The sequence below is a fragment of the Paramisgurnus dabryanus genome, chromosome 6, assembly GCF_030506205.2.
Source record: "Paramisgurnus dabryanus chromosome 6, PD_genome_1.1, whole genome shotgun sequence".
Lineage (NCBI taxonomy): Eukaryota > Metazoa > Chordata > Actinopteri > Cypriniformes > Cobitidae > Paramisgurnus > Paramisgurnus dabryanus.
The window spans coordinates 37,338,335-37,350,947 of record NC_133342.1 but is presented as its reverse complement, the minus strand read 5'-3'; positions in this window follow the sequence as shown (position 1 = coordinate 37,350,947).

Sequence of the window (12,613 nt, the reverse complement as noted above, 5' to 3'; positions counted from 1 at the left end):
ATGATCGTAAGTGTCTCTTTTATCATAAACAGTTTTGACGCGTATGCAGCAGGCACTTACTTAAAAAACTTACTTAAAAAACACGTGATGCACATGACGCAACAAACACATATTTTGAAAACACGAGCAACACACATGACACTCCGAAAACATATTTTGAATTTGCGCCCCTCGAATGAGCAGTCACAAGCCGCCACTGCACATAAGTACAAGAAAGACAGAGCTAGTCAATCTATTAGCATGTGTCATACAGCAGTAGACTATGCTTAACGTATTACTTTTCTAACATTATCAAAGGTAATACTAGATCTGGATGTTTGCAAGCTGGCAATTTATTGAAGTGCAGAAAAACTGTTAAACATAGTCGCTAAGCGAGCTGTTTGCTTTCCTGTAGTCATAAACCATCTTTGAATACTGGCATTCCTCAGAAGACTTAACTTTGATTAACTTAGACTTCATGCCAACAGCAATCTTATCTTACAGGTTGGCCTATATTGTGCAGACTCCTGCAAATTTCATTTGGTGCAGTAACCAGGTATTATATACCAGTCTCTATCCATTAAATTGGTATATTGTGCACTTAGAACAACGCCAACAAATCAATCTATATTCGCTGATACCAACCTTTACACTTTCAGTTGATAACAGTGAGTGAAGAAGAGGCAGCAACCCAGGTTCTACGTCCCTCTTAAAAGCAACCACCAGATGGTAAAGAGAGAAAGAGAGAGAAATAAGAAGACAATAAACAATACGTATAAGACAATAAACAAGTCAAATGTGGCTCTTAAAAGTGCAAATTTGTCTATGTAAAGAAGTGCTAGTTTTAAGGACAGAGATTAAGGAACCTGCAGAGAGAGAGAGAAAAAAAAAGGAATAGATTACGATTATGAATAACTACTAAGCTAAGAAGTTAAGTAAATGCTGCTCTTGTTCATTCCAGCAATCACAACATCATAAAATGAATGAAATGATTTTAACCTACTGTAAGCAGTGCTCACTGTGTGGAATGTTTTACCGCTACCAAGAGTGGAAAGACCAACTCCAGAACTGTAACAACCAAATCTTCCTCGACATACCCTTATGCTTGACCCAAAGAAACTTTCTACAGATAACCTTTATGAATGTGCAGTAAGAACAGTACAATGTGTACATTGATTTGTTAGTGATAATGTGCCCATGTGGGATTGTTTATACTGTAGTATCAAATGCAATCTGTGAATAGAGAGCCCTGGAGACTTTTATCCTAAAAGCATATACCAAATGTCATCATATGACTGTGCGTGGGGTCTTGCAACGCACTTGGGCATCAGAAAAGGTACCCATTTCTCCATCTGAAGGTTGCTTAGCAGAACCCACTCACTCCAACATAGAACTGGCCAAATGTGGACAGCTAAAAATATTGCTACCTTGGCAGAACACTAAAAAGACAGCACCAGCCCTAAATAGTCACCCAGTGACTAGAGATAAACTAGTAGCTGTGTAGCTGTGAAAATTGCTCAAGTTGGAAGGATTACACTACAGTGAAAGGATTTCTGGATCTTGGGATTCAATGCAGAGCTTGAGGCAACAGTAAATGGAAACCCCATGATTTCAAAAATAGTTATTGTACAACTGATTTTTTTTTACAGATTGCAAACAGCTATCTTAATTTAATCATCATGGCGTCTAAGGAAAAGTTATTTCTCATGATAATCGATGTGCAATTGAATGTTATGCTTAGGAACTAAATGTGTTGGCAGCAAAGAATATAGCAAAACAAGGCGATGTACTTTTTGATTCAAATCATCCCGGAATGGTGATTCATGATATCTGGTTGTCTTCAAAATGCACTTACAAATATAGATATTATGCAGTTCATGGTTTGCTGTTCAAAGTTCACAGTTCCAAAGTTTTCTGTTCATTGCTTTTTGTTCTTGGCATGATACTCTGCATGTTTTGCTAATATTCTGAATGTGAAATGTTGTTTTAGTAATGTGGTCAGTGGTTGTTTTCACTTAAAAAAAAAAAGAAACTTGGCGCCTTTGTCCAATTTTTATGGTTATAATATTTATGGTTAAAATATTATAAAATATTTATTTAATTTTGTTGCAGTAAATTAACAAGCATAATCACTTCATGATCATGGAAGCTGATAAAAACTAGGTTAGTTTTATTAGGTTTTAAAAATACAAGCTACATAAAACACACAATCTGTTTGTCACATTCTTTCCAGGAATAACTGATATTTCATTGTTTTAAAATGTTCCAAAACAGTTGTGGAAAAAACTTTATATGAATGTATTTTTCATAAGAATAAAAAAAATGAAATGGTTGCCTGAACATCTCATTCCTTGTTTCAGTATGCTCTGTACATGGTCTTTGAGGTGCCCTTTTATTCTTTACACTGTAAGCTTTGTTTAAAAATATGATCTATAAACTCTCTAATATAATCTATTAAATTGTTGATATATTAACACTTGTTTCTCCGATATGCAAGTCTAATTTTCCCTCATTCAAGAATGGTGGTGCCTTATTCTGATGGAGAATTTTGCTATTGAAAGGTATTTCTCTCACTCTCTCAAGTTTGTCTTTGTCCATGTGTCTATAAATTAACTTAAAATTAATTCATCACAGGATGTGCAAGTGCCACTGAAATGGGTGACAAAGGCTGTTTTTATTCTGTCAAATTGGGAGAGAAACAGAATTTGTCAGGCAGAAAATACAATGGATCCCAGTGTGGATAACAGAAAGCTTTATTTAAATAATAATGTATGTAAACAGACAGAAGCACTTCTGGGCGCAAAGGCCACTCCGAGGCAGACGGCTGGAGGCAGGGAGCACACACAGGCACTGGGGAGAAGGGCCACACACGTTCGGGCTCCGGCCAGACAAGCGAACGGTGGGAGAGAGTATATTACAACAGTTTAGTAAATCCACAAACGACACAAAATGTTCCACTGCTTACTGATGGGGTGAATAATCCACTGAGGAGAGACAGGGTGAGATGTTCAAATGCCGCGGAGATTTAACCAGCCTAGCTGGACCGCGACTGCAGGGTGAGATGTAAAATGCCGCGGAGATTTAATGTACCCTGAATGGGTACGCTGGACAGCGCCCAACCAACAGGCAGCCGGAGCCGCTGAGGAGAGCAGAGCAGTGGATGACCTGGCAGATAGCACCGCAGTCCTTAAGCAGGCAGATGGAGAAAACAGTCTCTTTAACGGTCAGTGTTCACAGAAACAGAGAATATTCCTGGGCAGCAGAGGGCATAGATTAAGGGTGGGAAAATAATCAATGAACAGACTCGAACTATCAAAAACACACGACAAGACAGGACTAGAAACTAGCAAAGCTAGTAGCTGGCGAGAACATACACAGACGAACTTGCAACCAGACACAGAACACACAGGGGATTAAATACTGAACCGATGGGCCATCAAATGAGCTGCAGCTGTGAATTGCGCAGGTGAAGGAGATAACATAATCACACCCGTGAGAGAGACGCGCACGTGAGAACTGTCAAAACAAAACACAAACACAGAGAAACCAAAACATAGCAATCAATAAAACCGAAGTCATGACAGAATTTACATGCTACATTCTGATTAAAAGGTTTCTTCACATCTGCCCAGAGATAACAGATGGAAATAAGGTAGTTATTAAAATAATATAAATGATATTAAATATAAATATTTTATACTTTTTGTATTCTTCTCCAATTAAGGAACCACAGATAGTCAAAGACCACTTTACTGCAGTTGGATGGCTGCGGGAAAACTGCCCTGCCTTTAGAAGTTTTGCAGAAGAGCCGTGGTATCTGACATTAAACAAGGAAGACCAGTAAAAGGCCCTTCTTCAACTAGATCAAGAGGAAATAAATGATGACAGATAACTGGCCAAAGAGCCTTTCATGTTTCGTTTACAATTCAGGGACAATATGGAAGTTTCTCTGAGTGTTAGGACAAAAGGAGCCTCATGATTTATTACATGTTTTTTTAAGAATGATTCTTAAATGTGTCTGCATAACTTATGCTTCAATAAAATCAAATGCTTAAGCGTTTTTTTTTTTTAAGATTTGTAATTTCAAGAAGAGCAAGAAGCAGATGGGAACTAAAGGAAGAGGGTCCTTAGTAACTATGATGTCCAAAACAACAGTAAATAAAGTAATTGAACTCTCTTAAAACGGATGTGTTAATAAATAACACATTTAATGTGTTATGGCTATTTTAACACATCTTGTGCCCTCATTTATCAAAAGTGCATACACCAAATTTCCAGCGTACACTTGGCGTACACCCAAAACCACGGTGACTTTGAGATTTATCAATATGGACATACGGTACGCTCAAATCCTACGCCAGCTCAGGAGGTGGTGTACGCACGTTTTGAGTTAGTGCGGAAATGCACAGAAAAAAATTCCTAACACAACAAAACGCACTGACAAACCAAAATAGTATATCATATATTATGACCCACTGTAAAAAAACAAAAACAACATAGTAATTATAAACTTAATTTTTTTTTGTACAACATGAACTTCAATTTTTAATTTGTGTGACTTTACCAAAGCATTTGATTTTTAGGCATATGTATTCCTTCAGTTGAGAGCCTGTGCGCTTTACCTGACGTTTCAGGGTATGTGAGCGGAGCGTTGAGCGGTGCGGTAATATTACCATCAGAGCCCCTTTCCGAAAATTCCGCTCTCTCAGCATTGCTCGTTGAACCCAGAACGCCCTTTGATAATTTGCTAGTTCGAGAATCTGTAAAAACGTCTCGCAATAAGTTATGGAATTCAAGCCTCATACATAAATGTAAAGTAAAAATCAAAGTTAAGATTGAGCAGGGAGAAGAAATTGAAAGGGAATGCGGAGAGTTAGCAAATATTCATCCTGGTATCTGAAGCGGCACATTGCAAGAAAGTACAAGGATGTGCTACGAAAACATGGTAATGCATCAAAAGTTAAGCTAGTTACATACCATTCGATGATAAATAAATACACATGAATAGGTAAGGCTTGTGTTGAATGAAGCTATAAATCCGATCATGATGACATGCGGACAAAATCATGGCCACGAATTATCTTTTATGCTACATTATGGACACAAATTAACAATTATTTTTCTTATTTAGTCTAAAGTATGGCCATACATTTAGAATTTGTTCCCAATATTCAAGTTTGTTCCTTGGAATTAATTATTATAATATTTTGTAATTATTATTACAATTATTATTACTTCAAATTATGAATTAGCCTAGTAAAACATGTGGATGTCGTGGAAATAAATTGTTAATTTGAATTATATCCGGAGCTCCATATCACACTGGATCTAAGATTTAGCTAACAAACAACTGTATGTAAATACAGAACAACATACCACAGAAGTTACCTACATCATTTAAAAATATTATTTAAAAAAAAACTTAACCGAACCATTAAGCAGACATAGAATTAAGATGTAGGCAACAGTAAATAATAATAATAATAATAATAAATAATTATTCTTCTAAATATCAATAAGCGTCATTGATAAAAATATTACAAATTGTCATACAATTATTAATGTGTCAATGGCGTAAAATGAGGGCGTGGGCGAAGCGGAGACTTGAATTTATATGGGCGTGTTATTCTAATGACGATCGTTTTTAGCCGTGGCATTTATGAAGGGCAGGTATTGCTTACACCTGATTTTCAAAGGTACGCACAGCTTCATAAATCAGGCGGTGAGAGGAGTGTAAGCATAATCTTACGCCAACATATACGCCCGTTTCTACGCAAGAATGATAAATGAGGGCCAGTGTGTTTAACACAACATGTGTTAAATATCATCCAATCACATCGCTGCTACGTCACGGTTGTAATATTAAAACATCAGGTTAAATAAGGTTAAATAAAATAAACCTGTACATGTTTTTTTCTCTTTAAAACCATATTTACACAACTTAAAAGTCCTATTGTTTAATAATGCCGGTAAGCAACTTGACTACCCTCAGCTATGGCTCAGCACGTAGCTCAGCTGTTGAATGGAGCTCTGGCTTTGTTGGCATTTCACTACATTAACACTTTAATCTATTATATTAATTACACCTTTTGTAAATAATCTAAGCAAGTATGGGGGGGGGGTACGATTGCACAGATGAAAAGAGTGGAGGAACAATTGGAACTGATCAGCTTAATGCCGAGAAACGTAACTAAACAGGAAAATTTGACGCCATTGATTGAGAAATTGTCGGCTACTATTCAGTCGCTTAAGATGTTACTGATGAAGAAAGATGAGAAAATAGCTATGTTGGATACAAATCGACGACCTTGAACAGCACACAAGAATGAACAACCTCATTATAACTGGTTTGGAAACGAAACACTGTACCTATGCGGATCCAGTGGCAGGAGTCCTCGATGCTAATGCATCGGAGACAGAGACCCAATCTCTGGAACAGCAGGTTGTTTTATTCTTGGTGAGCAAAGATATTGAAGTTCAGAGTGAAAACTTTTCTGCATGTCACTTGCTACCTAGGAAGCGTCATTCCACGTTTCCTGGGCCTCCTGCCATCATTGTGCACTTTGTGAACCCCAAACACAAAGCTGCACTGTTGAGACAAGGGGTGAAATTGAAGGGCATGAAGGTTTACCTCAACGAACATCTTACTAAGAAGAATGCTGATATTGCTAAGGATGCTAGATTGCTGCGTAAAAATGGAAAGATTCAGTCGACATGTACCCGGAACTGAAAAAACCAACGCTTTAGGTTCTAAAACCAAAGTTCACAAAATAGGAGCCGTTTATTTTTGTTTTGAGGAATTTACCTGCTAAATTTAACTCATCTCTTGAAAACAGACACCTATGTTTGCTTTTTAATTCGATTGACAAAGAAGTTTATGGTTTTGACAAAATATTTGAGTCATTGTTGGATGATATTAAGTTTCTTGAAACCAGAGGGATTGAAGTTCAGATCAATGGCCAGAGTACACTGTTATTTGCCACAATATGCTTATTCACTGCTGACAATCTGGCCTGCCATTCGTTGGAGGATATTTGAAGAGTTTCGCAGACAACAAATTCTGTCATTTCTGTCTGATTGACAAACATGAGATGCAGTGTATATTTGATGACAATTGTTTGGAGTTGCGCAATAAAGTAAATTACAGTCAATATGTTATGCTTAAAAATATTGGTTTAACAGATATAAAAGCAGACTCTTGTATAAACTTGTCTAAAGTACTTTCATATTACTGATAATGTCTGCTTTGGCATTATGCATGACATTTTAGAGTGTGTGGCTCCACTTGAGATCAAACTTATGTTACAACATTTTATTTATGAGGAAAAACTTTTCAATTCAGAAAAGTTGAATGACATAATGGTCAGTCTTGACTATGGTGTGGCAAACGAGAAAAACAAGCACAGTGCCATTCATAATTTAAGAACATCACCCCATGAAGCAAAATGCCAGTCAAATGTGGTGTCTCATCCTTTTTTTGCCATTCCTGATTGGAAATTTTATAAGTGAAGGTTATAGTCACTGGAAATTGTTCCTTCTCCTTAGACACATTTGTAGCATCATTTTTGTACCAGTTGTTACCAAGGAATTAGCTGTATTTTTTAAGCAGCTAGTTATTGATCACCATAACTTGTTTCAGACTCTATATCCCAACAAATCACTAATTCCAAAGCATCATTTTATGCCTCATCACTGGCGAAGGATGTTAAAATTCGGCCCACTGTCTAAATTTTTGTGCATGAGATTTGAGGGAAAACATCGTCCTCTAAAAAAACATGCACAAACTGTGTGTAATTTCAAAAATATAAGTAAGACATTAGCCTACAAGAGTCAGGTTCAGACTATGTTTCATTGGAATTTGGGAAGTCCATTAACAGAGACAATTACTTTAAACCGTGACTAAAGGGCGATTTATAGTCGTGCGTAGGTCCTACGGCGTAGCAGCTACGGCGTAGGTTCCGCGCCGGTTTTCATTTATACTTGTGCGTCGCCGTCCACGTCGACGTGCAAACACACGCGAAACCGCTGGTTGGCAGTAATCACGCGTGTAACCACAGTAGCAGCAGAAGTCGTCAGAGAAGAAGAAGCTAAGCAAGTTAACCCACAAACGAAGAAGAAATAGCAACTTGTTGTGTATAATTTGAGAAGACCAGCAATGATGGAAGTAAATAAACAGTGACTTATGTTGCAGTTTGAGTTAAATCACTCCTCAACTTGGCTCATCTTTGTTTTCACCGTCTCAACCGGAAATACCTATGACGCAGTTTTTTTACCTGACGGGAGGGGTTCTGGTGGACCAATCACAGAGCTTGCGGTCCGCGTAGAGCCGACGCGCTGTTAGGAATTTTGTGAGGTGCGCGTCAGGCTACGCAGAGCTACGCACAGGCTACGGATAGCCTGCGGCGTAGCACCTACGCACGACTATAAATCGCCCTTTAAGAGAAGAGTGGTTTTTTTTGTGAGGTTTTACACATAGTTCCACAATGTGTAAAATAATGTTTTTTAGTTTTTGTGAGAGTTTTGTCATAAGTGTATTTTCACCCACACTTTTATGCCTATGCAGTACAAAGAACAAATTAATACAAAGTGATTAATTTGAGCAAAGCTGCTGATGTAAAATCACTTCACAAAAATAGCACATCTATAACACATTAGTGTGTTAAATGTTATAACACATTGACTGTGTTAAAAAGAATAACACACTGGCTGTGTTAAAATTAGCACAAAATGTGTTGTCCTTAACTAGACACACTGGTGTGTTAAAATTTAACACAGGTTGTGTTATATTCTGTTTTAAGAGTGAATTAATAAGAAATATGATTCAACAGAAAATTGCTGTTCAAGTAAGAAAGGCAGAGATGTTCTCAATAAAAATGGACACAACACAGGACTTAACATCCAAAGGCCAGTGTGCAGTAGTTCTCTGATATGTTACTGATGTTGTCCGTGAAAGACTCCTTGCTGTCATTGATTGTGATTCATCAACTGGAGAGTACTTTGTGGAGCTTGTGGAACAGACCCTAGAGAAGATGGACTTGGACATCAAAAAGTGTATTGGAAATGCAACAGATGGAGCAGGTAACATGCAGGGACAGTACAGAGGTTTTTCTGCATTGCTCAAAGGAGTATCACCTAACCAAGTACACAAATGGTGTTACTCGCATGTCCTTAACCTTGTGCTAGCTGACATTTCTGTGGTTGTTGTGGCAAGTGAATATCTTTTCTCACTACTAAATGACATTGCAGTGTTCATTTGTGCTTCCTACAAGCGCATGAAGCTAGGCAATCAGTGAGGACAAGACATACAGGCGACTTGGTGTAATTGATGAAACACGCTGTCGGGCCAAAGGCGAGGCCTTGAAGAAAGTATTTGGAAGGTTTGCAATGCCTGACCATGCACTTTACACTGATCTGGGGCCTCATTTATAAAGTGTGTGTACACACAAAACGGGGCTAAAAACATGCGTACGCCACTTCCCACGCAAAGGTTGTGATCTATAAAGAAAAACTTGACGGCAGAATGTGCGCACCTGTAAGCAAACTCTGACCCATGGATATGCACATTCTGGAGACAATTAATGGGAATTGGTGACACAGATGGCAAGAAAGTGAACTGAAATCAGATTGAAAAAAGTAAATATGACAAGAACTATTGTACACACACACACACACACACACACACACACTCTGGTTTCCATGTTTTGTGGGGACATTCCATAGACGTAATGCATTTTATGCTGCACAAACTGTATATTCTATTCCCCTTACCTACCCCATTCCCTAACCCCAACCATCACAAAAACCCTTCTGCTACTTCACATTTTCAAGAAACATCACCCTGTTTGATTTATAAGCTTGTTTCCTCATGGGGACATCAAAATGTCCCCACAAGGTCACAAAAACACTGGTATTCCTATCTTTGTGGGGACAATTGGTCCCCACAACGTGATAATTATCAGGTACACACACACACACACACACACACACACACACACACACACACACACACACACACACACACACACACACACACACACACACACACACACACACACACACACACACACACACACACTCGAGGGAGCGCGAGATGGCCTGACAAATGGCATCAAATAGGCTTCCATTAGATAACTGCAGAACACAGTGTAACTAACCAAATATTTTCTTTAATTACTGTGCATTTTATCATCAAATGTCAAAGTGTGGAAATACAGCCATCAAGCTCCTGGACATTAGTTTCTCTCTATGTTATCTTTATAATAGTCCTAATTATGATGTTCATAACAAAACCTGCATGAAGAAACATGTTTGCCTATTACACTAAAATAAATATTTACTCACACGTGTACAAGTTTAGAGTGCAAGTCTGTTCGGTAAAAGGAAATTACTATTTATGTTTTTTAATTTAAATTATAAATTTTTTATATGTCTGCTTTTTGTAGAGCAGAGGAGAATGCTTGTGCTGCTGGAGAACAGTCCGCATAACAGACGCATGCACAAACGGAGCAGAAAACAGATATCTATTTTATTTTAGTGATTCCTCTCATTTATGCTGAGATTTTGGCAAAGTGTTACAGAATATAATTGCTGTAAAAATATATCTGCGGTGACCCCCGTGTGTAATGCTGCGTCTTTTCAATGCTCGAGGATTACGACAATAGTTTGTTGCGTTTATTGGCTGGGCGCATTTAGCTTACAAACTAACAATTGGACGCCAGTCTCATTAATATGAGGATCAGCATTCAGAAAGTGATTTGCATTGACTATTTCAACTATGGTTAAAGATGGTACAGGGCGGGATACGAGGCAGATTCACGTACGCACACTTTCAGGTTATTTGTGTTTTTTAAAAGGAGTATTGCTTGCTGGTGTGCTTACGCATAGTTTTATAAATCTGAATATTTTTTTGCTTACGATATTTTTGGCTTTTGTGCGTGCGGACTGAAGTTGAAGTCCCTTGTCCCACTCTAGAGACCTGGTGAGAAAAAGATACGCACCTTGTCTTGAGTCCCTGCCAAGTCCACTCCATCTGTTCCAGGCACCTAGAAGGAAGGCGTTGTGTGGGTTTTGTCCAACGTAGAACTTACATTGTGTTTATTCTTCCCTCAGGAGTAACGAGGCGCGCCACGGGAAGTCCTTCCACGCAGGAGGTGGGCCGTGGACGAATGAGCTCCGCCCGGCCCTTGCCCTGCTATCCCCTGGTCCCGCAGAGAAGACTTCTCCCCTCCAACTTCCCTGGCCCCGTAGTGTTCCCCCTGAGGGCGAGAAGCGATATTTTAGATATCCTTTTTCTACTCCCTACTACCTTTTAAATAATTTAAATAAAGCTTACTGTTTTAATATACTTATCTCTCGTTGTTTGGTCATTGTGGTGCTTTTGGGACCTCCTCGAGGTGGAACTTGGGAAGGAGCGATACGCACACAGTTTAACTGCTATATATTTGGGATGTACAAACATCAAGAATCAGACTATGGATCTCAACCATGGTGACAAAGAAAATTGTAAAAAGAATTATTTATCCATGTCGCAATGCATGCTGGGAGTCCTGGATGAGATTCACAGCTTGCATTGCAGCATGAAGTTTTTCATTTAATTATCACCATGGTTGAGATTCATACTCTGATTGTGGCATCACTCTGGCTTGCTCGTGGTTGAGATGTGTTAAACAGGAGTGGACCACACAAGTAGGGATGCACCGATACCACTTTTTCCATCTCCGATCCGATTCCGATACCCGAATTCTGAGTATCGGCCGATTCCGATATCTGCCGATCCGATACTACTGTATTTTTCTTGAACAATTTAAATTACACACAGACACACATGCACACGCACACACACTATATATAAATGTGTATAGTGCTTTCTGCTAAATCTAGCATAATATAATTATATTATATATAATTATACTTTAAAATGTAAAAAACAATAATTTAAAATGATTTACAAGTTACAAGAACATAAGTAATTATTAACCATGGCAGTGTTTAGGAGAAAATAAAATAGACACGTTTGATCAAATAAGTATGCTAAATATATTTTCCTTATTTGCGCAAAAAGTCACAGTAAAAAAGCTTTAGTGTGCAGATGGTTATTTTGGGAATTATGCACTTAACCGGACCTTTTATGCACATTTCGGGTGCAGAATTGATGCGCCTAAATCATAGTGAGTGCGTCTAAATCATACTGCGCTTCCTGGGTGCAGCATTGATGCTCTAGAAGCATCCTCACATGGGAATCCTCGCGCCGCAATGGAAAGTTACGTTCATAACTATTAAAACACAAAGAGATTAGATGCATCGTGTGCTCAGCACATACTGAATTGCATCCATCCAACAGCTTACTGAGACTTTATAAAATCAGATCTTTAAAACAGCCTACAGTTATTGTGTGTGTTCGTGTGTTGAATGACGCGTTTCATCCGTCCGCTTCACCTGTGCATTAACTCAGCACATACTGAATTGCATCCATCCAACAGCTTACTGAGACTTTATAAAATCAGATCTTTAATAAAGCCTAACGTTACAGTTATCTTGTGTGTCTGCGTGTGTTGAATGACGCGTTTTCATCCGTCTGCTTCTCACCAGTGGATTAACTCAGTTTGCAAGTAAGTTACAGCGTTTCTGTGAACAT